Source organism: Chiroxiphia lanceolata, chromosome 5 (assembly GCF_009829145.1).
Source record: "Chiroxiphia lanceolata isolate bChiLan1 chromosome 5, bChiLan1.pri, whole genome shotgun sequence".
Lineage (NCBI taxonomy): Eukaryota > Metazoa > Chordata > Aves > Passeriformes > Pipridae > Chiroxiphia > Chiroxiphia lanceolata.
The window spans coordinates 57,184,769-57,210,885 of NC_045641.1; the positions used below are offsets into that span (position 1 = coordinate 57,184,769).

The following is a 26,117-nucleotide window of genomic DNA, read 5'->3' on the forward strand; positions in this document are numbered from 1 at the left end:
GGGGAATATAATGTAGAGTTTGAATCTCAGCTGGAGTTTTTTTATCATGGACTTTTGGGAGCAAATTCCTAAGTTGTCCCCATATTTTATTAACAACTTGCTTTTTCTTTTCTGTATCACTACTTTTGAGACTGTGATGGCTAAATCCTTTCAAGGGTTGAAAGGTGTTTGGGATCCTGCTCATTTTCAGGGCAATATAAGGCCTTTCCTCTTCTCCCAGAGGTGGGAGACAAAAGTATCTTTAAACAGTGTTCTTTCTTGACCTGAATCTGCATAAACTAAGAGAAGCCCCATGGCTGCTTGCAGACTTTACATGAGTGATTTGCCATTGCTGCCACATAACATGCTCTGAAGATGACCCAGATCCTTCAGCCCATTTCGTGTGGGAGGGATGGATTGGAACTGCTGGTGCTGCTTGGGTACCCTCACTCGGTGCACCAAACTCAGCAATGTTTCTGTCCCACTAGGGATATTTCTAAGCAAGTACTCTCTGGAAGAATGGTGATGGCATTAAGGTGGCAGAGTGGTATGGACCAAAAATATCATCAAAATGTCTAACAGAATTTAGCTCCCAACCCTCTCAGAGGATATAGCCAGCTCCAGGCTAGATCTGGTGCCATAATTGATACTCTGGAGATCTTTCACTCTTGCTTCTGGGCCCATAGAGGGGCCCAAGGCAAAGCATAACATGGCAGCCTAAGGTGGGCCTTGCAGGAACTCCCTCACTGCCAAGAATCCCTCTCTGGGAGGGCAGCGCCATCATGTCACCAGTGCAGCCTCAGGCCTCTGGTGAAGGGAATAAGCCCCAGCAGGGTCACACCATGGGCCCTGCCCTGACATGACAAAGAACATTACAGCTGCAGTCTGTGGTCATCTGAATGGGTGGTGCTGTGAAGAGGATAATCCTCCTTCTGCCCACCCATCTTCAGCCTCTGGTGAAAAACTTGCTGTGGTGCAGTATTTCTCACGTGGCATCCTTAACCATTGCCTGTAGTACCTGACTGGTGGCTGTCCAAACGTCCCTTGCTTGGGACAGGGGTCCCAGCCTTCCCCTCGGTCACCATAGTCCTTCGTCTTGTCCCTTATCACCAGCTGCATCAGCCTGGGCCTGATCATTGACCCTTCATGGGGGTACATGGTGATGCAGCCATGGTCTGGAGGTGCCTGTGTGAGGAACTGAAGCTGCCCAGGGGAGGCTGCTCTGCCCAGCTCGCAGTGCAGGAGCAGGGCTCTCCAACTGGCAGTTTAACCAGACAATTTCTTAAGCTATAAATGAAGCCCTGTTCACGGAGCAACTGATCAAAAATCTATGACAGCTGCTGCGTCACAGGGTATCTTCCTGGGATTTTATTTTTTTCTTTGCTTTTTCATGCTGCAGTTTGAAGGGGAGATCACTGAGGTAGTCTCTATGATCTCCATTTTGCAGAGAGTCAGAGAGATGAATGACCAGAGAGATCCCTCCTGGGTTGATAAGCTATGTATGGACAGCTTCCTGGGAAAACCCATATCTTGAGAAATACAGGGCTCAGGCTGCAACAGATGTCCCCTTGATAGAGCCCCTATTCATGTACCCAGGGTGGAAGAGGGCGGTACTACCCTCTGGGAGGTGGGGGTGGTTGGGGTGGCGGGGAGATCTGTGGTCCTCCCTTGCTGGAACCAGAGTGGTTTTCTATCATGGGGTGGCAGCGCCAGGATGCTCGAAACAGTTGGGCTGCTCGTGGGGGCACTATCACTATGTTACTTTGCCCTCTTGGCTTTTCTTTGCTGTTCAGCTGAAACAGCTGCTGTGTTGGCACCTCAGGGATGATAATGTTCCGCTAATTAATGGCGTAATCACCTTACGAGATTTAAGTCTTTTAGAATTTGCAAAATATTGCAGATATAAAATAGTGGCTGTCACCTCTGCACTATTAGTGGATAAATGTAGGTTAGGTTCCTTGTTTTCAAAAGGCTTTGGTATGTGGCGTGTCTGGCTCGAGTTGGGATGTCTGCTTTGTAGGTAAGTGGCCTTTGATGAAATGTTTGGATAACAGAGAATGAAGCTGAGTATCAGTTTGAAGAGGTGTTTATCAGTCTAGTTTCAGACTCTGCAAGAAAATATGCAGGCATAAAGGCTACGTGCATGTTGTCAAACGCCCATACAGAGTGAGTAGTGAGGCTGTGTGCAGGTGTGGTTTTTAACTGGCTGTACATGCTCAGCTGGGTGAGGTCCTGAGGGTGCAGGGGGCTAAACTGGGTCCATCTTGTCACGCATGGACATTGTGCCATGACAGGTATCAGTCCTCTAGCTGTGCTGACAGGGAGCCAAAGCAGGGTAGATTCCTGAGCAGAGTCACAACCTCTTCCCCATCATGTGACTCACAGTATGTGTCATTCTGGCCAAAATGGCCCTTTAAATGAGGGCAGTAATAATGGCACAGGGATGGCTATGCTTATTTGTTTACTCAGTGAATTGACATTTGTTAAGTCCTTGTATAACAGTGTTAGTGCACTTATATTTCAAAATCTTCTGCCATTCTGGACTTGTAAAAACATCTCTATCTCAGACTTGACTGCATTTGCAGCCGTGGGAGTTTCATTGCTCTGCCAGTCTGTTTCAGTCCTACCTGCAACATTCACTGCTTTACTGACTCTGCCTCTCCAAGGTAAAGAGCAGGAGGATAACTAGATGGTTTGAGGAGGAAAGTTCCTTCTGGGGACTGGAGTGAAACCACAGAGTTCATTGCTAAAGTCTAAGCTTGGTTTCACTAAGTGATGATCATGTCTAGTAGGACTGCAGGTTTGCAAAACTGGCAATACATTGAGAAGACTTTGTGGAGGAAAGCAGACTTCAAGCTATACTATTTTAAGCAGCTGTTCATTTCTTTCCAAAGGACAGTTGGAGTTTGGAGTTGGTTTTTCAGAACCAACATTCAGTAGATTTTTTTTTTTTTTCCGAACCAACACCAGGATTATTGAATCTCAGTTTCATGTACCCTGACCACCAAGTCTTGGAAGGCAACAGACATTTATCTGAAAGCTTTTGGCTTTGTCCCATCTTTGTGATAGTCAGGCCAGGTTGGGTTTTGGTTTTGCAAAACTCAAGCAAAGGTAGTTCTTTGCAAGTTCCTTTGTGTATAAATCACCTCCGAACAGGGATGGTAAACCAGCATTATGTTTGCAGTGCATCCAACAGAAGATTCACACTGTATATTCCAAAATAACTCCCTATCTGCAGTCTAATTTAAAACAAAAAAACCTGTATTTCAGCCTAAACAGTCTCCTCAAACTAGACTCTCCCTAGTGTTTTCTCTGTTTAAACCTTCTTACCATTTCCCTAGGTGTTTTTTATTTTTCTCTGAGCAGACACTCCAGCTCCTCCTTTATCTTGTCAAAACTAGTGGTCTGCCCCTTTCCCTGTGACGCTGCAGCATCTCCCTGTCCAGCTCCAGCTCCGAGAGGAGCCCTGCATCCCTGTGTAGAGTCAGAAAGACTGTCTGTCACAGGAGGGCTTTGTTTATTTATTAAGTGTATAAGATATGCTCAGTTATGTGCTTCCAGGCACAAGATATGTGTAACAAGGCGTTTCAAGGAACCTGACAAGGAACCTTTCCCCAGTGAAGAAAGGTCTTCAATAGGCAAGGAAGGGAGAAGTCTCGTGCTGTCTCCTTTTGCTTCATCTGTGTCTGAGAAGCGGAAAATCAAATATCTCAACTGAATGCTGAGCCAATCTGTTTAGTCCCCTCTCCTCTCTGAAAAACAGCTCCTATATGGCAAAGATGGGCACTGACATAATTACTGACAGTAATTATTCCTTCTGCAGATCTCAGTTTTGTCTTGGTGCCTGGAAAGGAAGGAACTTGTGTGCCCACCGGCAGGGACCGATCCATTAAGGGTGTTGTGGATCAGAGATGAGTATGTGAAAGGCAGCCAGAGGCAGGTACCAGGGTCAGAAGCACTGTTTTTTCATCAGCTGCTGCACCCCACAGGTGAGGGGCTCTGTTTCTGGTGCAGAAGAGCAAACAAAGATGGGGAAAAATTTTGCTTCTGAAAAAAGAGCATTTTCCAAAGGCTGCTGCAGCTTTTAAGGACATCAGTGATCCCCACAGAGGGAAAGGCAGCCTTCTAGATCCAGGCAGCCCCATTCACTCTCAGTGGTGGTACCCACAGCTCAGGCAGTGCTGTGTGGACAGGGAACAGGAGCAGGAGCAGAGCTGAAGTGACATGGCTGCTGATGAGGGCTCAGTGGTCAACCACCAGTGACCACTTTGACACAAATGTCCTACCCAACTGGGGTAACTCACCTCACCCTTCTTGACATCAGCTCAAGGGAACGTGGTTCCGGAGAACTGTGCTCCCCTTCCCCTCCACCCTCTACAACATAACATTCCACTTAAACATCCCTTCCTCTGTGTGCATTCACACCACCCGGTGCCATTTAGTCCCCTGCCTGGGGCTGACCTCCCCAAACGCAACACTCTATGGTTTGGAACAAATAACACTCCAAAAGGGCTGAGCTGGAGTTCCCACATGCTTATTTTGAGGGCTCGCAGGAAGGAGCAGTGCGCAAATACACTTGTTACCAGTCCGTGTACTACCACCTGAAGTTCATCTGGGAACTCCTGATGAAAACATCACAACCTTTTCTTTTAAACCTAGCAATGAATCCTAAACTAATCCTACCTTCTTACTGCCAGACTAGTTTCAGCAAAGCCGGGAGGATCAGGGAGTGGCTTGGAAGTCACAGTCTCCCCTCTTGTAGGTTGGCCACAGGTGTTCTTGGGTTTACTTTTTTTTTTGTTCCTTTTTTTTTGTTCTTTTTTTTTTCTCCTGCTACTGTTTCTCTCACATCATCACCAAAACAAGCCTGTCTCAGGACTTCCTGCTGTCTATTTTTCTTCCCTCCAGCTTTATAAGCACAGTAAGTCCTTTTAAGGCTGCAGCCTGGTGAAATGATGTGAAAAATCAAGGTCACTCTTGTATTTACTATACCAGGCAAGTCTGAAACAGCTACAATGGCTAGCTTTACCTACGAGAAATAAAAACCCTCCTATTCCCACCTGTTGGCTGTAGAGCTTCAGACTCCATCTCTGCAGTACATAAAAGACCTACTGTGTTTTGGTAAAGATACCTGTGCTCAGATCTGGGGCTAGGGCATAACCAGGCTCATTATGGTGACAAGCAGTTGCTTCTGCAGTGACACTTGTGAGTGACGGTACAATTGGCAGGGCTGCAGCAAGAGCCAACTGCAGTCAGAGTCCACTGTTTGCATGTGTGTGAAAGGCATAAAGTTTGGTCTCTGCTCCTAGTTGCTTACTTCTGTGGTTTTGTGTTTGCTCTTCTTTCTCTCCTCCCACTCAAGTCACTTCCTCACCAAGTGCAAAGGAAACAGAGCAGGGAGAGGATGCTCTTTTTTTTCAGCTTCAATGACAGAACAGCAGCAGCAGCTCATAGGAACAGCGGTGTGATGACCCACAGCTGTTACTCGAGCAATAGGTGGCCAGTGAAGGCAAAAGCACTGTGGTCACACACACTGGTATCATTTTCTGTGTCTTCCTACACTTATTTCAATGCATGTTTGAGTAAGGGCAGTAGCTGGCCAAGGGCAGTGGTGTCTGCTGAGAAGCAAATGAGGTAAGGGGCTGTTGGCATGAGATCGGTGCTCCAAGTGTGAAAATAAGAATTATGAGTAGTGAAATTCATCATCCGCACTTGTGAGTGTGAAAAAGCATTAGCAACAGTTTGCACAGGATTTCAGGGATACTTTGCTCAAGTACCATGTATTTAAATCCTATCAGGTTTTACCTCCCTCGTACATTTGCTCACTGCAGGCAAGAGATGTAAATGTAACATGGAGGAAGCTTACTGGGTATGTCTGTGCATTCATTAGGTTCACGAGTTTTAGGGCCCAGCACAGTGGTACTGGAAAGCTGTCTTACACTGAAGAGCATTTTCTGATTGGAAAGTGTTACTGCTCTGGTGCTTATTAGCAGTGAGGTTAGAAAAGTGACTGACGTTGGTTTATAAATGAATGAGTCATTACCAGAAGAGAGAAATTACCTGAAGATGCTACAGTTAGTATGGGGTTACACATTCCCCAGCTTCAGACCCCTGAATGATGTGATTTCAGTCCCCAGTTTAGATTTTCTCAAGCCATTTGTTGCACTGATGCTTCAAATTAGCCTAAGCTAATGTAAAGGCACCTTGTTCTCAGGTGGGAGCTCAGTAGCTACCTCCTTCTCCAGGTCATGCTGGGGAAAAGGAGGAACTCTCAAGCAGCTGAGAGCGGTTATCTTGCTTGAAAAACACTAATCTTGTGGCCTGACTTAAGCTGAGTTAGAGCCACAGCTGTTACCTGTTTAAGGAGGAAGGTCAAGGAAATATCCTTTGCCTTATAGGCTAGATCATACAATAGTTGTTCTGTGGTGCTTTATAAGGAAAAAAGGAATGCAGAAGAGAGGCATCCATATATATATCCTGTGAGAGACTAACAGTTCTAAGAGGAAGTGGCTCTAGGAACTGAGAGAGGGACAGGGCAGAGGAGGAATCCTCTTATAGGCCATGGCTACCTGGAAGTTACTGTTTCCCATATAAGGAAAGGTGTGGGAGGAAAGAAGATGAGGTTTCACTCTACTTACTATTTGGAGACTTCAAGACCAGAGATAGCTGATTTCCAAAGAGGACAGTGCCCCTCTCCTGTGATGGGCTGGCAGGTAATCTGTGAGTCCCTGAGTGGCAGCTTGAGCTCTATTTTCTGCTTATTGAAGGACAGAAGTAATTGCAGACATTGTTTTAATTTTACAGATATGAGTCATTCTGTGCTGACAATTTTTGCCTTTACTTTGCCTTTATTTTGCTGTGACTGCATGGTATCAGTGCTTGGGTGCATGTCCAGGTTCTGTCCCCTCTGTCCCTGCTTCTGCTAGTTTGCATTAACTGAAGAGTAGCAGATTCCTACACACTACCAAACCTACGTTTCTCTCTAAAGGCTGCTGCTAAGGGACAGAGGCAGGGTAGATATGGGGGAATTGGCCTGATAAGACATGAAAAGTGCCAAAAGTTTTATGGACAGTTTTCAGATAACTCTGGTGACTGGCACAGCTTCTGAGCCCAGGGAGGTCATCAGCTGAAACGTCTAGAGGAGGAGAATTGTGTGTTCCAGCACCTGATGGTCATGCTCACGTTGAAGCAGGCAAGGAGAAGTTAGCAATGTCTCAGTTAACTTGACATCAGGAGGAGCAGTACTGTAATGAGTTGTGGTTTAGCTGCAGATAGTATGATTGGATTGCTTGTGGTAATACTGCTGAGCAACACAATGTTTTCTCCCTGTACTCTCCACTCTCTAGACTATAGGTGTCTGTCACTGTTTACCTTGCACTGTTCTCCTTGGATGCTGTGTTTGCTGGAGCAGGGCTTTGTTTACACCACCTAGTGCACAAGGATTTTTGTGGCTGAGGCCTTTAAACAAAAGGGTAATAGAGAGTATAATGGTGCATATGACCACAAGGGATAGCACGCATGTTATTGTGACAGCTGGCATACAGAAGGAAAGCTGATGGCCTTTTTTGGATCCACCATGGTAAGAATTTGTTATTTCAACCAGTTGCTTCTATGCAGAGCTTTGCACTCAAAGTCTAGGGTACTGGGGTAGAAGGAACATCTGATGAGTTAAGAGAAGTTTCAGAATATTTAGTGTAAGAGTGTTTTACTTGCCCGTGGGAGACTGCAAAGAGAGAAAAGTCATTTAGGAGGAAATGGAATATATCTTTGATGATCACAACAGTGTTAAGAGGGACAGATGAAATCTAAAATGTAAACAGGTTCAGCTGAGGCTAGCTGAATTTGCTGGTTACTGTGCTAAAAAGTTAATGATGAAATATTGCCAATTGATTTCAGTAGGTAAAAGGAAGTAGTGGTGAAGGCCTATATAAAAAATAAAAGCTTACCTAAGTGATCTCATCCACATAGCTGTCAAAAATACAGCTCTTGCCATTGTTAGCCACTTAAATTAGTGGACTGGATTCTGGAGGGCTCCATGAGCACAAGCAAAAGCAGCAGGTAGTCATATTGCTGTTTCTGGAAATGCTTTTCTGGAGGCTCATTTGATAACCTGTCTCCTCTTGGCAGGGGCATGAGGGACCAGGGAAGAGAAAGGTAGTATGGGCTGGATTTTACTTAGCAGTGCCAGTGGATTTTACTTATGCATACAGAGATGTGGTGGCTTCATATGTATTCCTTTGTGAGGTCAGAATGCAGCTTGATGTGTAAGATACATCATGAGCAATAGAAAGAAAAGCATGTTAACTGGGCTGGAAGATAACATTCTGTCTTTTGAATGGGTTCTTGTTATTGTCACCGATGTTACTTTTGGCAAAAAAAATTACGTTGAAATTATTCCTTTTTTCTCTATTGTTTAGCTCTTGTTCTCAGCTTTGTTATGGCCACAAAGAGAGGATAAAAATGGACTGGCACAAAGTTGGGTTTCCTGTATCATTTAGAGTTATGTTTTCAGCCCTTAGCACTTCAGTAGGGTCTGTTCTTCATTTTGAAAATAGCAATAAAAGAGCAGAGAACATAAGAAAACGCAATTCTGCCTTTTTTTTTTTTCTAATGAAATTGTCAGTGCTAGCCTGAACTCTGCCTCTGATCTGTATGAAGTCTCTAAACTGTGCAGTTAGAAGAAAGCAGAGACAAAAGGAGAGATAAAATATCCATGTGCCTGGCTACTTTAGAAGGTAGTAAAAAGCTCCTGAAGTTTTGCTTGTTTTTAATCTGTATGTTTATGTCTACATAAATCCTTTGGGAATAAACTTTAAACATTTACACTGGATTTAGAGAATTACCTTCCAGCCTCAGTACCTATGATCTAGCAAGAGTAACTAAGATTAAGCTTATGTGAATGGCCCTCTTGGCTTTCAGAGTCATGGGTAATGTTAAAGCCTGTGTTGAATTGCTGCTCTAATATGAGGAATGGTAGTAACGGGTATGAGTCGTTACGGTGTGTTCGCTGTTCGTGTGTGGTTGTTGGAAGCATTGGGCATGCATGGGGAGATAGCTCATGTCTTAGAAGAAGGATCCATCTGCAGTGTTTGGCAGCTGAGTGTCAAGACATAGTTAACAGAACCCCTGTCACTTTGGGGAGCTGTTGAGTGGAGCTTGAACAAGCCCAAGCCTTCAGCTGCCTCATTAGAGAAGTGAAGAATTGCCAGCCACTTCGCTCCAGCAGCTCGAGAAGTGCAGCGGTGTCTGTCCCATGTTTAGGTGTGAGGATTTTTCCTAGCACCTTGTTGCCCATCTCAGGCTCTGAAGGGCAGCCAAAGTAGAAGCTGGGGAGAAAAGAAACAGGAGTAAACCCGGGGTATGAGAGGTTGGCTCAGATGAAAAATGAGGATGGTAAAGGTCAGAGTTGCTCTAGACAATAGATGATACAGCCACATAGACCACTCCTTGCAGCTCAGTTCTGTGATTTGGTCTTACGTGGGATTTGAAGAGACTCATTTCCAGTTCAAGGTCTGTGCTTTTGAGCAACCCTGAAGCTCTAGCTCCTAGACACACTCACAGCTTTTACCTTAGTCTGGGGCAACAGGATCTGATTACTGCCCACACAATGACATTTGAAGTCATGTAAGAATCTTATGTGCAGAATATAACTCTAGTCATTGCTTTTGTAAGGGGGCTGTCACAGCAGCCCAGTGACAGAGTAGAAAAAAGGGTACAGTGCTTTGTTTTTGGCAGAAAATGTCCCTGACTTGCTGTATTACACAGGTCAAATTTCATGGCAGGTGCGGTCTGGGGGAGTGGGGATGATTGCAAACTTTGACTGAAATTTTCAGAGCCATTGGTATTACGCTCAAGTATCTTGTGAAATGACCACTTCCATTATATTTCCTCCATGCTTTTGCCTTTCGAGAGATCCACATTGTTGCACCTTTCCCTTGGACACCAGGAAGAGTGCGTTTGGTTGATACTGTGTTGCCTTGCTTAGAGTTTTGGAGCTGTGCCAAACTATAGTATTTGCTGCCCTCGCCGTTTTCAGCAGTAGCGTGGCCGGGCGCTGAGTACGTTCCTTCACAAGGCTTTGAAACATCTGCCGTGCTCTGATCGTACGTACTCATGAGCCAGGGTTTCTGCACAGCGGTCGGAGAGCTGGCAGGTAGCTGGCCTTGGCAGCAGACCCTGCAGCAGCCAGAGGACTGAGACACTGCAGGAACCCTGGTAAGAATGGGCAGGAGGGTGCTTTGGCTATAGTCAGAGCTTGCTTTGCTTGAAGCTGGCACAAGACTTTCCAACGAGGCCCTGACTGACCAAGAGCTTAGAGGCTTTCTTATCTGTGGAGAGTGACACAGGCTGGTGGCAGCCCATAAGTAATAAAGATATTAACCCTTCTTAAGCAACAAGGGGATATCTGACAACGTTACCAAGTAGTTGCTCAACAACAAGGCATGTTACAACTAACCAGCTGGGACCAATTACGAAAGCCTCACTAATGCTAGAATTGCCTGTTTGCATTGTTGGGCTGAGATTGAAGAGATGAATGACTGCTCTGCCACACGTGGGCAGGCTCGTGGTTGGGCAGTGCGCAGGGTGGAGCTGAAGCGCAGCCACCACATCGAGCGTGGGGTGTCTGTGCCCTGGGATGTGTTTGCTGGGCATTGATGAGCCATGGTGCCCAACACCTGTATCTGCCCAACCATCTGTAGCTTGTGCTCCCAGATGCAGGATGAGGAAGCACCCCCAGGACTGCAGCAACATCTCTCTCCCCATCCGCAGCTTCTCCCACCCTCTTGCTGCTGCGGCAGCACCGATTTATGCCCAGTACCTACTTAACTGCTTGCTACGGTTAGAAAAAGAGGGAGGAGGGAAGTGGAGGCTCCTACTTATGGCTGCCTCATGAATTTTTAGTCACTACATGAAGATTTCAAGAGTGTGCAAATAAAACATAAAATGAAGCGAAAGACTAAGTGGCACTGCACAAAAGGAGGGGGGAAAAAAAACCCCAAACACTGAATCATTGTCCAAAAGGTGCAGCCATTAGAGAATAATAATAGTTTTTGTGTGCAGTGCAGCTGGGGCCACAGTTGCAGAAGGAAGGTCCTCAGTGACCTGTGTGATGTCTCTGTTTGTTTAATGTGCTAAAACAAAGAACTGAAAAGCAGACAGGGCCCTCGCAGATACTCGCAGGGCTTCTCTCTCAGTTCCTGCGTCTGTGCCCTCTTTTGCTGCGTGCGTGTGTGTCTTCATGCTCCAAATGCAACTAATCACAGCTACATGCTCTTGGATGCCTTCTGTTGTGCATCCGTTGTCACTGTTCCCGGGCACTCCCTTGTTGTTGACTCGCTATTTTTATAATTTAGAAACTACAGCAAATAATATAAACTCAAACCGTTACTATTTTGTTGTCTGTTTTTTGAATTCTCTGTCCTTGGGAATAAGCGCAGGGTAATGACATTATCCCACCCCTCCACCCTGACCTCAGTCTTTTTCTATCCATTTAGCAAATGCTGCAGCTTGCTCTGTTTTAATGGGTGGGAATCAATGTGGCTTTTTAAAATTGGATTCTCTCTGCCTTCACAAACAAAATCAATGGTGTTATTGAGCATGTGCAGGTCTGTGTGAACAGGAGTGAGCCAGCAGGGTTTGCCACCTCAGCGAGGCAGGGGCCAAGCCTGTAGCTCACACGGGGAGGATCACCCTTTATTTCTCTGTCATTTTGGTAAAGGATGAGTAGTTGGTACTGTTCAGAAAGTAGACCATAGGGAGCACTTTTCACTAGGTAATTAGATTTTTAAAGTGGTCAGTGTGAGGCAGTAAAAATGGGCTAAAACCAGACCATTTTGAGTGCCCATAGGAGGTTTGAAAATCCCAGTAAAATGAGGTGTAATCCAAACCATACTTTATTTCAGTGTGACTTTACAATTGGATTTGCCACATCTTGTGGGGTTCTGAGCCCTTTGCTCTCAGAAGGGAGTTTCAGTGAAGATGGGGTTTGGCTTCATTCAGACGAAGCATTTATATGCAAACAAATGAAATGGGGAATTTATGTATCCATGTTTATCTTTTGTGGCAGATTGAGTTTACTGATACTGAGCTCCCATGGGAAAGCTGACTGGCAGAATTGGTCATGGTCTTGGGATATGGAGGGAAGGGCAGATTCCAGAAGGATGGTATTGTTTCGGGGTTTTTTTTATTTATTACTTCTTCAGGGCTGATCTTCAGATTTAACCTTTTCAGGATTTCGTTGCTGGGTGTGGAAGGAATGGATTCTTCCAGCATATTCTCTTGGAGACATGTGTCATCCATAAGTTCACGAGGCTGTGGTAGATAATTGTGGGACTGTATGAAATGGTAACATGGAGGATATTTTCAATTAAAACTTAGCTGTGGAGGGTGTATCACAGTCCATGACAGGCCTTGTATCTAGTTAAAGAGCTGCCTTGGTGGGACAAAAAAAGAGGTTCAAAATTCATTCCTTTCTGAGTCTTGCCCTCACCATGCAAAGCACACCAAACAGCATGTATATTTGTCTTCCAGGAGTTGGAGGGATACTACCAACTCTGTTAGATAGGACACCAGCAGTCTTCCAGCTGCAGCCAGTTTCAGACACCACTGATATGGGTCGGGTTCAAGCTGACGACTTTAGTTGTATGTGAAAGACTCCAGAACCTTTTATCAACCTGCAGGGCCATTCAGTCATCTCACATAAATGCACATGCCAGCGCTTGTTTTGAACACAGCTTTGTTAGGAGCACAGCGAGCTCAGTGTTTTGAATGAGAGCAGAAATTTCTGGCTGTACAACAGAATGGGTTTTCTAATGCTCCTGGCAGCTGAGAAGCTCTGGGTCTTGGGAAGGAAGGAATGGCAAGAAGGGACCTTTCCTCACTGACTGCACCACCAGAATATGTTTGTTCGGTGTTCTATATTTTCAAGGCTAAACAAGAGTTGATTTTAAAATGCTGTCAGGATGGAGTGCAGATAAGTGGAAGACTTGTGTTTCTAATATCTTCATGTCTCCACAAGCAAGAGGAAAACTTGAACTGGTGTTTGATTCCTGGTGGGAGCTGCTGCTGGGGTAGCAACCCTGGTGTTTGTCCAGTGAAATCATCTGAGTTTGCTTTTCCTGACCTGCTTCAGATTTCTTGATTGTTTTTTGTTTTAAAAATCCCCATCACTCCTGAGTTTCAATTGCAAATGGGGGGGCCACATTTCTAACAAACAAGAAAATTAACCTTCTTCCGTTCCCTGTTTGAGTGAGGATTTCTTTATGACCATCCTTTAATTGTGTGATTGTGACCGGCCTGGACAAATGAGACAGTTTAAGTATCCTGCATTCGGTTTAGCTCATCCACACATGCATGATGAAGTACATAAAGTAACTATAAATGATGCAGGAATTGTTTCTCAGTGCAGGGCTTGGTATATGTATGTATGTACTGGTGGACATCCTTTTTCATTGTGCAGATGCAGTTTTATTCCATACGAGAAGCTTGCGATCATTAAATATTATTTCAAAGAAGCTAAAAATGTGTCTTTATTGGCTTCTTTTCTTTCCACAAACAACAAGGGTCCTACTTAATTATTTTCAAATGTTGGCAGCAGTGGGGTTTTCTGCAACTTGCAAATCAGTGCAAGAAGCTTCCCGTGTCTGAAATGTGTTCAGCAAAGGGTCTAGTCAAATACCAGTTCACTAACCACCCAATTTCCTCATGTAATGTTATTTTTAATCAATACAATAGGTGTTTTTTCATATGTACTGGTGTGCTGATTAGCTCTGCAAAAAAATCAGTGTACTCTAGCATGCTTTTTTCTCTTACTTTGTGAAGTCCCCAGAACAGGTAGGTCATTTTTGTTGTGGAGAAGCTTCTGTTAACTATCAGGGCAAGAAACTTCTCATGCTGCTTTGATCCATCCCTTCTCTCCATTCCAGTGTCTCCAGTGTTCTCTGCTGGGAGGGCTGGACCTTTGCAGTGTTTGGTGGGACCTGGGGGGAGAGATTTCCAAATGTCCAAGCAGGAGATCTCCCTCCCAGGGGCTCCTGCTGTCCTTGTTTCCCTCTGTGCTGCCATGGGAATGGGTGAAAAATGTTAGTTGGTCTGTGTGTGTGTGTGGAAAAATAACAACAGATTCTTCTGTATTTTGGGTTGGGATTTTTTTTTTTTTTTTAGATTTTAGGGTTGATACTTTAAAGATTTGGGTTGGAGCCTTGATGTTTAGGAACTTAATTAAAATGAAAAGCTAGTGCTCTTAGATGAATCCATTGCTGAGACTTAAAAAAAAAAGTATTGACTGAAGATCTATCAAATAATATTAATAATAGTGTTTGGACTTCTATATCTTGTTTTGGTGTGAATAAGCCTAATCTGAATGTGATTTCCTTCCAAAATTTCACTTCTCCAAGTTTGGGGGGGGGGGGGGGGGGGGGGGGGGGGGGGGGGGGGGGAAGAGAAAACAAAACCAAGGCAAACAACCAAAAACCAAAAAAACCAACAACAAAGCAACCAACCAACCAAAAAAACCCCAACTCCTAAAAAACCTCTTTTCTTTAATTCTAATTGAAAACCAAGCACTATGAGTCAAATAAAATAAATGAAATTTTGGGGTTTGGCTTTATTGTATCATTTTCGGTGGTTGAAAAATCAATCCAATTTTACTTTATAGAGAGGACAATTTTTGCCTTTTTTTTTTTTTTTTTTTTTGTACAAAGCAAACTGAAACCTTCTCTTCTTACTACCCTCCAGACTGTATGCTTAAACATTCTTCAACATTATTCCTTTTTTTATTTTATTTTTTTTACAGTGGAGTAAAAATAATAAATTGGAGTCTGAAATAGAATTGTTGCTCTTCAACTTTTCAAAGCAGTAAGGGAAAATAGATCACATAGCGAGTTTTAAAAATCAGCCAGTGTGTGGGATATGCTACACTGAACCTCTTTTCAGAAAAGAACTGGATTGCAGCCTTTAGGAACTGTGTTTACTGTAAGAGAAACTGAATTTAGACCAAGTAAAGGATGTGGGAAGCACCAGCTCAGTACTGCTGTGATGGCTGCAAAGCAAAAAATTAAAAAGAAAAAAAAAAGACACAGCCAAAACTGATTTTCCACCATGTGGATAAATTACTGGAAATGTCTGGAGTCCATTTGTTCTGGGAAGGTGCACCTCACGGTCATTTCTGCTCTCCAGCAATCTGGGAAAGGGTTAAAAGTGTGAGCGAGAACGGGTTGGGGAGAAGGCTGCTGCCACAATGCTAAAGACTCATTTATTGGGAAAGCGTTATGCTGCTTACTGTAATTGCAAGAAATTAAAAGAAAGCAAATTAGCTGGGAGCTTTTCAGAACTCTTCCTCCTTTTGCTGACGTTAATGAGATTTTTCCCCATACCAAAGCAGCGTTAATAACTTCTGCTGCGTGGCTTCTGTAAACCATTGCTTATGAAATTAAACAAACCCGGGGTGACAGCGAGGTGGGGAGCACAAGGGGTACCGAGCACAGGGGCATGAATCCTTTGGATAGTTTATATTACGGTCTTGCAAAGCCACATGCAAGGCAGCTCCATGCTGAAATGTGTGCCGATGGATCGCCTGCTGCCACCCGCGCTGCTCCTCCGGCAAAGCGCTGCTTTCCTCAGTCTATATTGTGTGGTGGCTTTTGTTGGGAAGATTTAGGCAAGTGGAAAGTTAATCTAGTAAAAGGAAAAATGTCACAAGGGCTGTTCTTAGGGCTGTATTTATAGCCAAGGCATTTCCAGGAAGGTGAATTTGCTAAACTGGGGTGGAGGTCGTGGCAGAAGGGAAGGGCTTGATTGGGATCAGCTTCTGTAACAGGAATTCCTATCTTAAGCAAGAATCTGCTTCTTTCCAAGAAACTGGGCTTTTCCACAGCTAGCAGAAGTGATGCTTCAGAGGCAGGGAAGGAATAGAGTGAAATTATCTGTGCATTTGGAGGCCCCTCTGTGGGGAAATGCTGAGTTGCAAGTGAGTTGCATTGCAGGGAAAGGCTTTCAGCAGAGCAGGACCCCCTTTTGCTCCTCTGTCTACCCCAGGAGAGAGGTGGCCAACAGAGCTGTGCCTGAGTGTGGTCCCTTTGGAAGTGAGGCACAGAGGAGTTGGGATTCCAAAGTACTGTTGAGATGGGGAGAGTGGATGAAAGCAGGGAGAGTGCAGCTCTTGCTCTTTTCAGGTGCAGTCCTTTCCTGTGAGGGGATGGAAAAATATCTTTGTTTTTCTGAAAGCTTATGGATGCAAATGTTTGTTTATGGTGGGCATCTCTGTAGCTGTGTACACACAAACCCAATGTATACATACACGAGTGCATGTTGAGTGGGAGTAATATTTTGTAATTTCTAAGGCACTCCTACATGAAGAGACGTGGGTGCCTAAGAAAACATAGCTGAAAGCAAAATCAACATGACCTAGTAAACAACAGCTATCTAGCACATGTGTGCCTACTGTAAAGCAGATCCTGCTTTCCTGTGTGGAAGCAGATCCTGTGTGGGCTCTGTCTCTCTCGGACAGTGAGAGAAGCCAATGTCATTAGAACTGAGAGCTGTCTGTAACATTTTACTGAACTGGGAAAATTTTTCTGCAGATTTTCTGTTGCATTTAATACCCCACTGTCTGGGTATAACAAATTGACACCCAGCAGGTACAGTGTCTGCTTTGTGGGAAATGGTACCTGCTCGGCGCAGTGAAAGTGAAGCTGGTTTTTGGCTTGTTGCTGCTTGGCACAGGCACCTTTCTGGTTCTGTCCTGTAGGCAACAGCACAATTTGTAAGTTATTAAAAGTTTAGGAGGATTCAGAAAAACCTATTCCGAAAGTTTTTAAGTATTCATGCCTGTCATCTGAAGCAGTTTCAGTGCTTCAAAACAGCAGGAGAAAAAAATTACGCATTGTATATTTATAATACATGATTGTTGATCTCTGTTGACATTTACCTCTACTCTAGAGAAGAGACCGGATAACTCGTTTGTGGCAGGGAAGCTAAATGTCATAACCAGGATAGCCTGTTACAGATGTATATTAACCCTTTCAATTAATTTTGTTAATCCTTTGGGTTTATCGAAGGGTAATGTGATGAATCAGACCTGTGCTTTTGTTCTTCCATGTAAAGGGATGCACAGTGAAATTTGCACTGTTCTGGGCATGGGCACAGAGATGGGAAACATAAAATGACTCTTGATGGATGACAGCAGGGAACAAGCAACCCATGGGGGGGACCCCAGGAGACAGTAGCTCTATGTGCCTTTGCAGTAAGTGTGGCCAGGTGGGAGGTGGTTTGGAGAGCAAACCAGTTGGTGCCAAGGACCCAACAGCTGTGTTTGGGGCATTTTGAGGGGTGACTGTTTCGGATTAGGTCTTGTTCAGTGGGTCACTACCTGTTCATGCACTCTGAGACCTCTTTGCAATGGGAGCACAGAACAAGTGGGAGTGACTGAGAGGTTTTTATTTGAACATTCTACCTCCCTGACGGAATCGGGGTTTTGACTTTAAGAAAGGGGGAGGCATTTCTAGACCTCAGTGATATTGCAAAAAGGAGTTTGAAAACAAGCTAAATTTAAAAAACTGAATACATTCTTTAAAAAAAAAGAGTTATAATCTTGTGATTTCAGGGATGGGGAAGTGATGTTTTAGGTTATCCTTTCCTGGGAGAAAACCTGAAGGAACAGCCTGGGTGGGAGAAGAATATCTCTGTGATTCTCCCTGATACAGAAGCTAGAGGAATTGCTTTTCTTGATTTAAATCCATGCATCTCCAGTGCAACAGCTGTGGAGTTATTTGTGGTCCAGGTTCACTGCAATGACAGCTCTTAGAAAATCTGCTTTCAGAATTTTCCTGAGTTGTGAAAAGCAGCTGCTGAGGAAGTCTAGGCTATGCTATTTTTTTTTTTAATTCTTTTTTTTCCCCACTTTTCTAATTTTTACAGACCCATCCCCCTTTGCATGGGGATGTCCCAGGGCCAGTGCTCTTTCTACACCTCTTGCTTTGGGCAGGCCCTAGGACATCCCTCATGAAAAGGGGTTTGGGGTGGTTGGTGTTATGTGCCAGCCCTGGCCCTGGGGAGTGCGGAGCTGCCCAGGTGGACATCCTTTCTCTGTGCACAGCTGCCCAGAGCCTTTCAGATTCTTAAAATCCTCAACATCCATTGGGGGAAGAAAGTGGGAAGAACCATAGGGGAAGGTGATGGCCCCTGTGCCAGGAAGCCTTCATGGTGAGCAGCCAGGTGCAAGACGAAACTCTGGAGCAGGAAAGAAGCGCGAGGTCATTCCCGTTCTGTTCTTTTCCTCGAACCTCCTTGTTTTCAAAAGCCGAGTACCAAACCCTCCACTGCCTCTGCTCACACTGACCCCTGCACTTGCTGCTTCTCTCAGAAATGTGCTTGTAGTAAGAAGGAGTTGAAGAGATCAGAGCAATAAAACACAGAAATCACCAGTACCCGGGAGGGACAGCAAGTGCAAAACCATCCCATGGTCGGCAAACCGGTTGGGAAGGAGGGATTTGGATGAACGCAGTGTTGTTTCATCTGTGGGCTGGCCATACCAGGCAACACATGGCTTAAAACCAAGAAGAAAAAAATATAACAGGTTGTAGTGGTTTTGAGGGGTGTCACTGTGGCGTGGAGAGCTGCAGCTCACCACTAGAAGCCCTAGAGAGGGAGACAGGCTGGATTACCATCACCTGGATGATGAAGAGATTACCAGTGAGTTATTAAACACATAAAAATGCCACTAGGGATTTTTGTTTCTCCCTTCTCCCCTCTTCATTGAAAATGGGGATTTCACATCTAAGATTTGGGTTTGTTTTGTACTTTGCTTAAACAATACAGTGAACCAGAAATCTGAAATGCTTTCCATAATAAAAGATCACCACCCATCTGCTGAGATGACTTCTAGAAAACGGTATGTTATGGCCAGGGGTTTTTTTAAAGTATCTCTGCATACAATTTTTAAAGGGTGCTGGTAGTTCAGACTCAAAAGGCATCCTACCTTTTAACTGCCTGGCTAGTTCTCTGACTAAGAATCTAGATGCATAATATACAGTTAAAATATTATATATATATATATTAAATACTTCAAATATTTAGAGGCTTTTTTTCAGATGAAACAAAAAATCCACTTCATTTGAGGACTAACCTGAAAAAATAATCATATAATTTTTTTTTTTCTATATGTGAGGACAATTAATGGTTTGTATTCTCCAAATGATTTCTAGTGTGTTGTAGTGACATAAACTACAAAGCAATACAAATTTTAATATCAAACTGTAGGAAGAGCACAGGTAGGGAAAGGATGTTGGTTGAATGAAGAATGAAGTGAATCTGAATTTTGAAAATTCCCAGAGCATTTTAGTGGTAATGCTTAAAAATTAAACAACAGAAAAGAGCGTATTTGCACCAAAGTGGAGGGTAGTTCTATTTGACTTGGATCTCCATTAGCCTTGTATGAAGGCATTGTGACTGTGGGAAGTATAAATCCACACTAAATTTGGATTAGGCACCCTCTGGATTCAAAGTAAGCCTTTCCACATCTGCAATCTCTATTAATTTATTCCATTAATAGTGGAATACAGGTGAGGGTTCATGCTGCTTGTCAGTACAGTTACTGTCTGCCAGGCTGATTGTCTGCCATTCTTCATTCTTGTCGTTTTCTCTCTTCCTTTTAATTCAGATTTCTGACTCAAGAAGGGGAAAGCTTAAGAGCACAGCCCATCACGGCTGGAGCAGCTGCCCACACAGATGGGGTGTGACTGCTTGGTTTCACTGGGTTCACTTGCTTTCCTGTGGGCAGCAGGAGCTGATGCCTCTCACTTCTGGAATGAGCACCCACCCTTCACGGCACCTTTTGCTTGCTCAGCTCCATCCATCCTATTCCTATCAGTAGGGGTCAGGAGTGCAGGCTGGGGCTGACACAGACATGGACTGCAGAGTCAGTGGGCAGTTACCTGGCATTTTACCCACTTCCAACCCGTGCAGATAAAACAGTGGTGACAATGAACACCTCTGCCGGTGTTTCTGCAAGGTGGGCAATGCTGTAATCATCCACTTCCCAGGTGACATTGCTGTGCAGGGATCTATGGGCCCAGCTCCCGTGGAGGTCACTAGCTGCTGTGGGGAGAGTGAGGACACCCACCCTGGAGCAAGAGGGGCTTGTGAGTGGTTGCTGAGGTCAAAATTGGTTATCAGTACTTGCAAGAAATTTGGAGGGGAAAAAAAGGCAAGTGTAGGATGTAAATGAAACTGAAGAGCAGAGGTAGTCTGCAGAGTTAGTTTTAAGGAGAAAAGGGAAGTAATATAGACATTGCAAGTTTATTCAAAAGTTTTCAGTCTGGAAGGGCCCTGCTTAAATCAAAAATAGCTTCCCTTTACGGAAGAGGCTTCCTTGCTCATTCTTTATGTATTTATATCTGACTTAGGCTGGCTGAATGGACAAAATGTTCTGTACTTATTTCCTTTTTTTTTTTTTTTTCCAAGAAGGCAGCAGTCAAGTGCAGGAGAAGCGAAGCCACGGGAACGTGCTGTGTGTACCATACCAGGGCTCTCTGGTGTTCACTGACCAGGGACAAACACCCTGTTTCTAGGGCAAGAGCTGGCACCTGAGGGACATCTTTTGTCTGTACCTTTGTGCCTCTGCCATCAGGAGAAAAGAGCTGTTTCTCTGGCTCTTTCTCTAGGCTTTTTGCTTTCATTAAGCAGAGAGCATCAGCCTCTGCTATGGAGGAAACAAGGGCAGAGGTGAAGGGTGGTGAGACTGCCAAGGCCAGCATGAAATAACCCTACAGGATTGAAGGAGAATGTGTGGAAATCTCCCCCTGACTTCTATCAATTAAAGGGAAAAGGGGAATAGTTTAGGCATTGCAATTAAAAAGAGGTAATAGAGTCTGATTTACATTTCAGAATGTATTAGCTTGGTTTTAATTGGAAAATAATTTGAATTGCAAGTGAAATAATTAGATTAGAAAGTCACTCAGCAATTTACTATTCGTATTCCCTAGAACTGGACTCCTGGTTCATAGAATACTTGTGAACATTAAGGGAGCTGCTTTTGATTTCCCTCCTTTTGCTCTCCCCGTCACTCCTCTCCTAATGAATTACATTCTGGAAGTAGAGGCACATCTTCATTAACGACCACATTTACTGTCTGAGCTCTCAGCTGGTTGCAGGGGCTTTTTGGAGGTATGAAATTTGTGAGGACTTTAGATAAAAGGGCAAAGGGAATCCAATTCTGGATTCCTCCAAACTGTTTATTCCAAATCTAGGCTGTAAAAAGAAAGTAATTGTCAGGCTCACCTGTGTCCCTTCTTGAAGTGATCAGGGTCATTCTGGAGTTGTTAAATGCAGGAAAACTGGCACCAGAGATATGCAGTGCTTGCAGTGAATGCATTATTTATCCAGGGGCATAGATGTATAGCTGGTGCTTTATTTACAAAAGGCACAGCACATCCCCGAGCACCTTGCAAGCCAGGACCCGTAGTTCTGTGGACTTGTATGCATGAGTGAGCCCAGCCGTTCTTTCCCTCCTCCTTGCTCCAGGGTAAGCACTCTGGGATGGGGACAAAGGCAGGCTGAACCCTGGGTTTGTGTCCCTGACAAGCACAGGACTTGCTTTTGTGTTATGGAATGGTGCTAAGGGTTTTATGAGGTTCAATCTTCATATTAGAAGGGAAAATCTTTTCCATCCCTGTCACGGGGAAGTACACAGGGGAATCATATTTGGGGAACTTACCTATCGCAGCTTATTAATGTTATAAATCATCATTTACTGGCTCATAAAAACAATCTGTCATAAATTACAGATCTCGGAAAAAATCCTCACAGATATGAGAAGCAATCTATTACAGCTCCTTTTCTCATTTCTTCTCTGATAGACCCTAGCAACTGCACCATCAGCCTATGGTTATTTCTGATTATTTGTTTACACACAAAGCCCCTGCCTTCTCTTCCAGGTCAGGAATGCTTCTTTCACTTGAGGGATAACTTAAAACCAATTTGATTGGGCATGAAGAGTAATTGGACATCATTTTGAGAAGCAATCCCTCTCTGTAATCCATCACTGTTGTCACGCTAGCCTGTCTCTGAGGCAGGGCAGCGTTCCCTTGTCTCTAGTAGTCCGAGGCTGTTGTTCTTCCAAAGTAGAGGCCCCTTTTCCATACTAATTCTTTTCCAGCCTCTGTTTGTTTCTTTAATGACTGAAGAAAAAGCAGGTATTGTTAGATAACTGTCTATAAATGGTTCTGGCAGCTTTGTATAAAGGCATGTGATAAATTTTCAGGAAAGGACTTGTTGCCAGGATAGCTCTGGAGCCAAAATGTGGTGCCAACTAAATGGGAAGAGCACATAGGAAACATCAGCTGGGGTGCTAGCCTGTGGGTTACAGCCTTTCTTCAGGTGGGTACCTTCTTTTGGCAGTGGGGTGATGCTCTTGGCCCTGACCTCTTCAACAAATCTTCCTACAGTTCTTGATCCCATTCCATCTGTGCTGTGCTATTGTTTTTTCCTTTTTTCTTTTTTTTTTTTTTTTTTAAACAACCTTTAACCCTCTAATTTGATCATGGAGGCTGTGCAAGGAACCCTATGGATTTGCTGGTGGAACTTCACATACGTGTCTGTGCGCAGTGAGTGGCCTGTCCATGTGACTGGGGCAGGGTTGGGACATGTGGCACAGGGGGTGAGGATGCTCACGGGTGCTCTCCTGGAGCTGGGCGGAGCTGAAGGAGGTCCCAGGCAAAGGGCAGCAGCAGGGCTGTGACCCAAGCCTGTGGTTCATCAGGAGCTGCTCCTCCTGCCTTCTCCTCCTGCCTTCTCTGGCATCAGCACCGTAACTCAAGCCTCATAATGTCTCGTACGAGGCAACAATTTGAATTCCCAAGCTCAAAAGCTGCAGATTCCTCCATCTTAAAGAGCTTTTCTTCCATCTGTAAGCTGGCAACTCATTTGATTTTTAAATTGTGTTTTCGTGTTGAAAGTAGAGACGCAGGGGAAAGGCCCCTGTGGTAGGACCCTCACCTCTGGCAGCAATGTGCACACACTGTAGTTCCCATTAGTTCTTGTCCTCTTCAAGTGGATTTAACTTTCATTTTTAAATGGCAGCATTTGAAAGGCATATAGGGCTGAGCTAACCATGTAAGTAATTAGACTAGGAATGCAAGCAGAGGGGGCCATCAGCACTCATTATTTAAGAGCCAGCTTCATTATTTTTACTGCTTGGATGCTTATCTTAACATCACCAGCCGCTTTTATTTAAAGGGACTTTGCCTTGCAGACTTAACATTGCCTTGCTAGGCTCTCCTGGAAAGGCACTCAGAGATCACACACCTTCTTGGAGAGGTGAAACTGAAATAGTCTGCTCCAAAAAGGATGCTTCCCAGTGCTGAGGCTCCCAAAGTATTTGCACCCTGTGCAGGCTTTGCAGGGATTTGTACCCCCATACCTGGAACAGTGCTTTCCACACGATAAAAGTGAGATGCTCTTTGACAGCACATGGTATTTTTTTATTAGGTCAGAGCATGAAAATTGTCCTGGGCATCTAAAATTAGAAAACTATGAGGTCTGTAGAGAAAAGCAATGTTAAATCAAACTGTTGCAGTCCCTGCCCCAGAGTGCTTGCATTTAAACACTCACCTTCTGGCTCCAAGCTTCCATTGAATCTGACTTAGTCTAAGGGAGCTGATGAAACTGCACAGTCCAAGGTAAACCCTAGTGCAGTGGCAACTTTTACTCTGACACCTTTTATTAAATATGTGTGTGCCTTTGGTGGGAGATTTGCAAAGGGGGTGAATAACACAATATTGTACACCAAGTGATTGTACCAGTGTGCTTCTATATCCTGTCCCTGAGCCCTTTCACTCTCCCCTGCTTTTTATCATGGTTGTGTGTGTGCCTGAGCTCTGCTCCGTTGAATGATCTGTACACAAGGGTGGGTCACGACAGGAGAGGGATATGCTACCAGTCTTCAGTAGGAAAGACTAGTCTGAGATGCTGAACTCCTTCTGAGAGGCTTTGAGATCTATAAACATGTGTGATGCTCTTGTGTTCTTCTCATGCCACCTAAAAAACTGCCTGGAAATTTGAGGACATCTTGCAGGAGATGGGCTGGCAGTTTTTGCAGCAAACTCCTGGATGCTGAGCAGTGTATTTCTCCAGGCACCTAGGGAAAGGAGAGAAGACACTTTCTTTTAGCTTTACAGTTTCCTGCCTGCTCTGGTCTTTCCTGCAAATTTGTGCCCAGCCCGGCAGAGTTAAATGCTGCCATTGCGTGCAGGGCTGCTTTGTTGCCATGTCAACTGTGCATGTCATTTGTTTACATTTGATTTGGCAGAACATTTCATGATAAGAACCAAGGCCTCCAGCGACTTTGAACTAGGGGGTGACTGGGCAGGGGCATGGCAGGATGGGGAGTGAGGGAGAAGGTCTGCATCCACCTTCTGCTGGTTGCCCACCAGACGAGCAAATGAAGCTGCCTGGGACCTTGTCATCATAGCTAGTTTCCAGGAAAGTAGGAGCAGGAAAATAAGTGTTGATTCTCGTACCAATAGACCCATGGAGTGTGAAGGTCATTTCCACAGCCTGCTGCGGCCAAGGTTGCTGTAGCTAAGTAATTTCTGTGATCCTACCAAATTCCTGACAACCAGATCTAGATTGTTTTCAGGTGTTAGTCAGTGATGGTAAGAGATGAATCTTTACAGGCAAAGACCCATAATTCGAAACAAATCTGTGACAGACTTTCCTGAGGACTTTCCCCAAGTAAAAAGAATACCAGGGCTTGGCCCAAAGCCAGGGAGAAAATATGCCTTAAAGAAAATCTGCAAAGACTGAAGTACTGTGTGAACCCCTGAGTCAGTGCAAAAGCAATGCAAGAAAAGTAGATGCAAAACTAATTATTCAAAATTACATCACTGACAGTGGATATTAATTTTTTTTTTCTGTAAATAGAAGCAAACTGGGAAGAGGTTGGTAAAGTGTAAGAGATTTTTCTCCAAAGTTCTTTTAACTGTTTGACAGGGATGTTTTTCTTCTATATTTGTTACCTGATTGGGAGTGGTAAATTCTCCATTTCCTTCTCTGTGATATTCTTTGCCTTCTGGAGATTGGTTGCTTGTGGTATTGGTGGGAAACACATTCAGGATTCAAGTGCTGGGAAACTGGGGAGGTGATGCAATTTCCCCCTTCCTTCTTAAAAGAAAGATTAATTTACTATGCGTCAATATGAAAAGCAAAACTCACCTCTCTGGCAGCTCCACAGGTGAGGACGAGGGACAGCATAAGGTCTGTATCCCTTATGAGGTGCGTGGCTCTGCCAGCCCCTCCTCCAGGCACCCGGGTGAGTCACAGCCCTCTCTGGCAGGCTGCCTTCTGGGGGGTTTCTGCTTTCATGTGAGAGAAAATACCCTTCATCTGTGATTAATGTCCAAACCACTGAGCACCACCTGAAAGACCGCGCTGCTGGGAGCATAGGAGAAATGAGCCGTGGGCCGGCAGTGGGTTCCCCCGCTTTGATGTCTGTCACTCTGCTTGTTGCTCTGGCTTGATTTTTACATACCTGTGTGTGATAGCTTGGTCCTGAGCTCACCAAGTTGTCTTCTTGGGGCATGCTCACACACGTGCCCTTTGGTGAGCGGCTGCCTAAGCAGCGATGCCTCCCTCTCTCCGTCTTACCTCCCTGGTCCTTTGGAGCTGGTCCACCCTCCTGTGACCCAGTGAGAATTTGTACCAGCTTGTCCTAAGGGAAAGATCAGAGGTGGGACTTGGAGTTTTGGGTAGAGACTGGTTAAACCAGCAGTGCCACCAGGAGGAGATGTACCTGGAAACCACAGCCTCCACAACAGTCAAGCTGGAGCTGTGCTTCCCTGAGCTTTCCATGGAGGTGGGACTCCAGGTTCTGCAAGTGGTACTTGCTCTTCACATCTGACTAGACCTTTACAGGAGTTGCTATATTAGTACCAGCTTTGTTACTCATCTCTGTTAATCAGGATGTCTCCCTCCAATCAAGAACAGTTAGGCTCATGCTAAGGAATTAGAGAGGGAAGGTGGGAATGTGACAGTGTGACCGGTGTTGAAGCAGGAGTAAAATGCCCATTTTTTTTCTGTCTTGCATGGCCTGGAGAGATCATACCTAGGTAAAGGGCTTAGTCAGCCTAATGACTCTCTTGGTC

The 26,117-nt window shown here is 44.6% G+C and overlaps 1 protein-coding gene and 1 long non-coding RNA gene across 4 annotated transcripts in view; both read left to right on the top strand.

The window, feature by feature from the left end:
• The window catches only part of HIPK2 (homeodomain interacting protein kinase 2), a 140,538-nt gene that overhangs the window by 47,420 nt on the left and 67,001 nt on the right, over positions 1 to 26,117 (top strand). The window lies entirely within an intron of this gene.
• On the top strand, positions 15,612 to 23,952 carry LOC116786751. Its single transcript, XR_004357074.1, has 3 exons — positions 15,612 to 15,622; positions 18,144 to 18,149; positions 23,528 to 23,952. It is a non-coding gene; the product is annotated as an uncharacterized LOC116786751 (long non-coding RNA).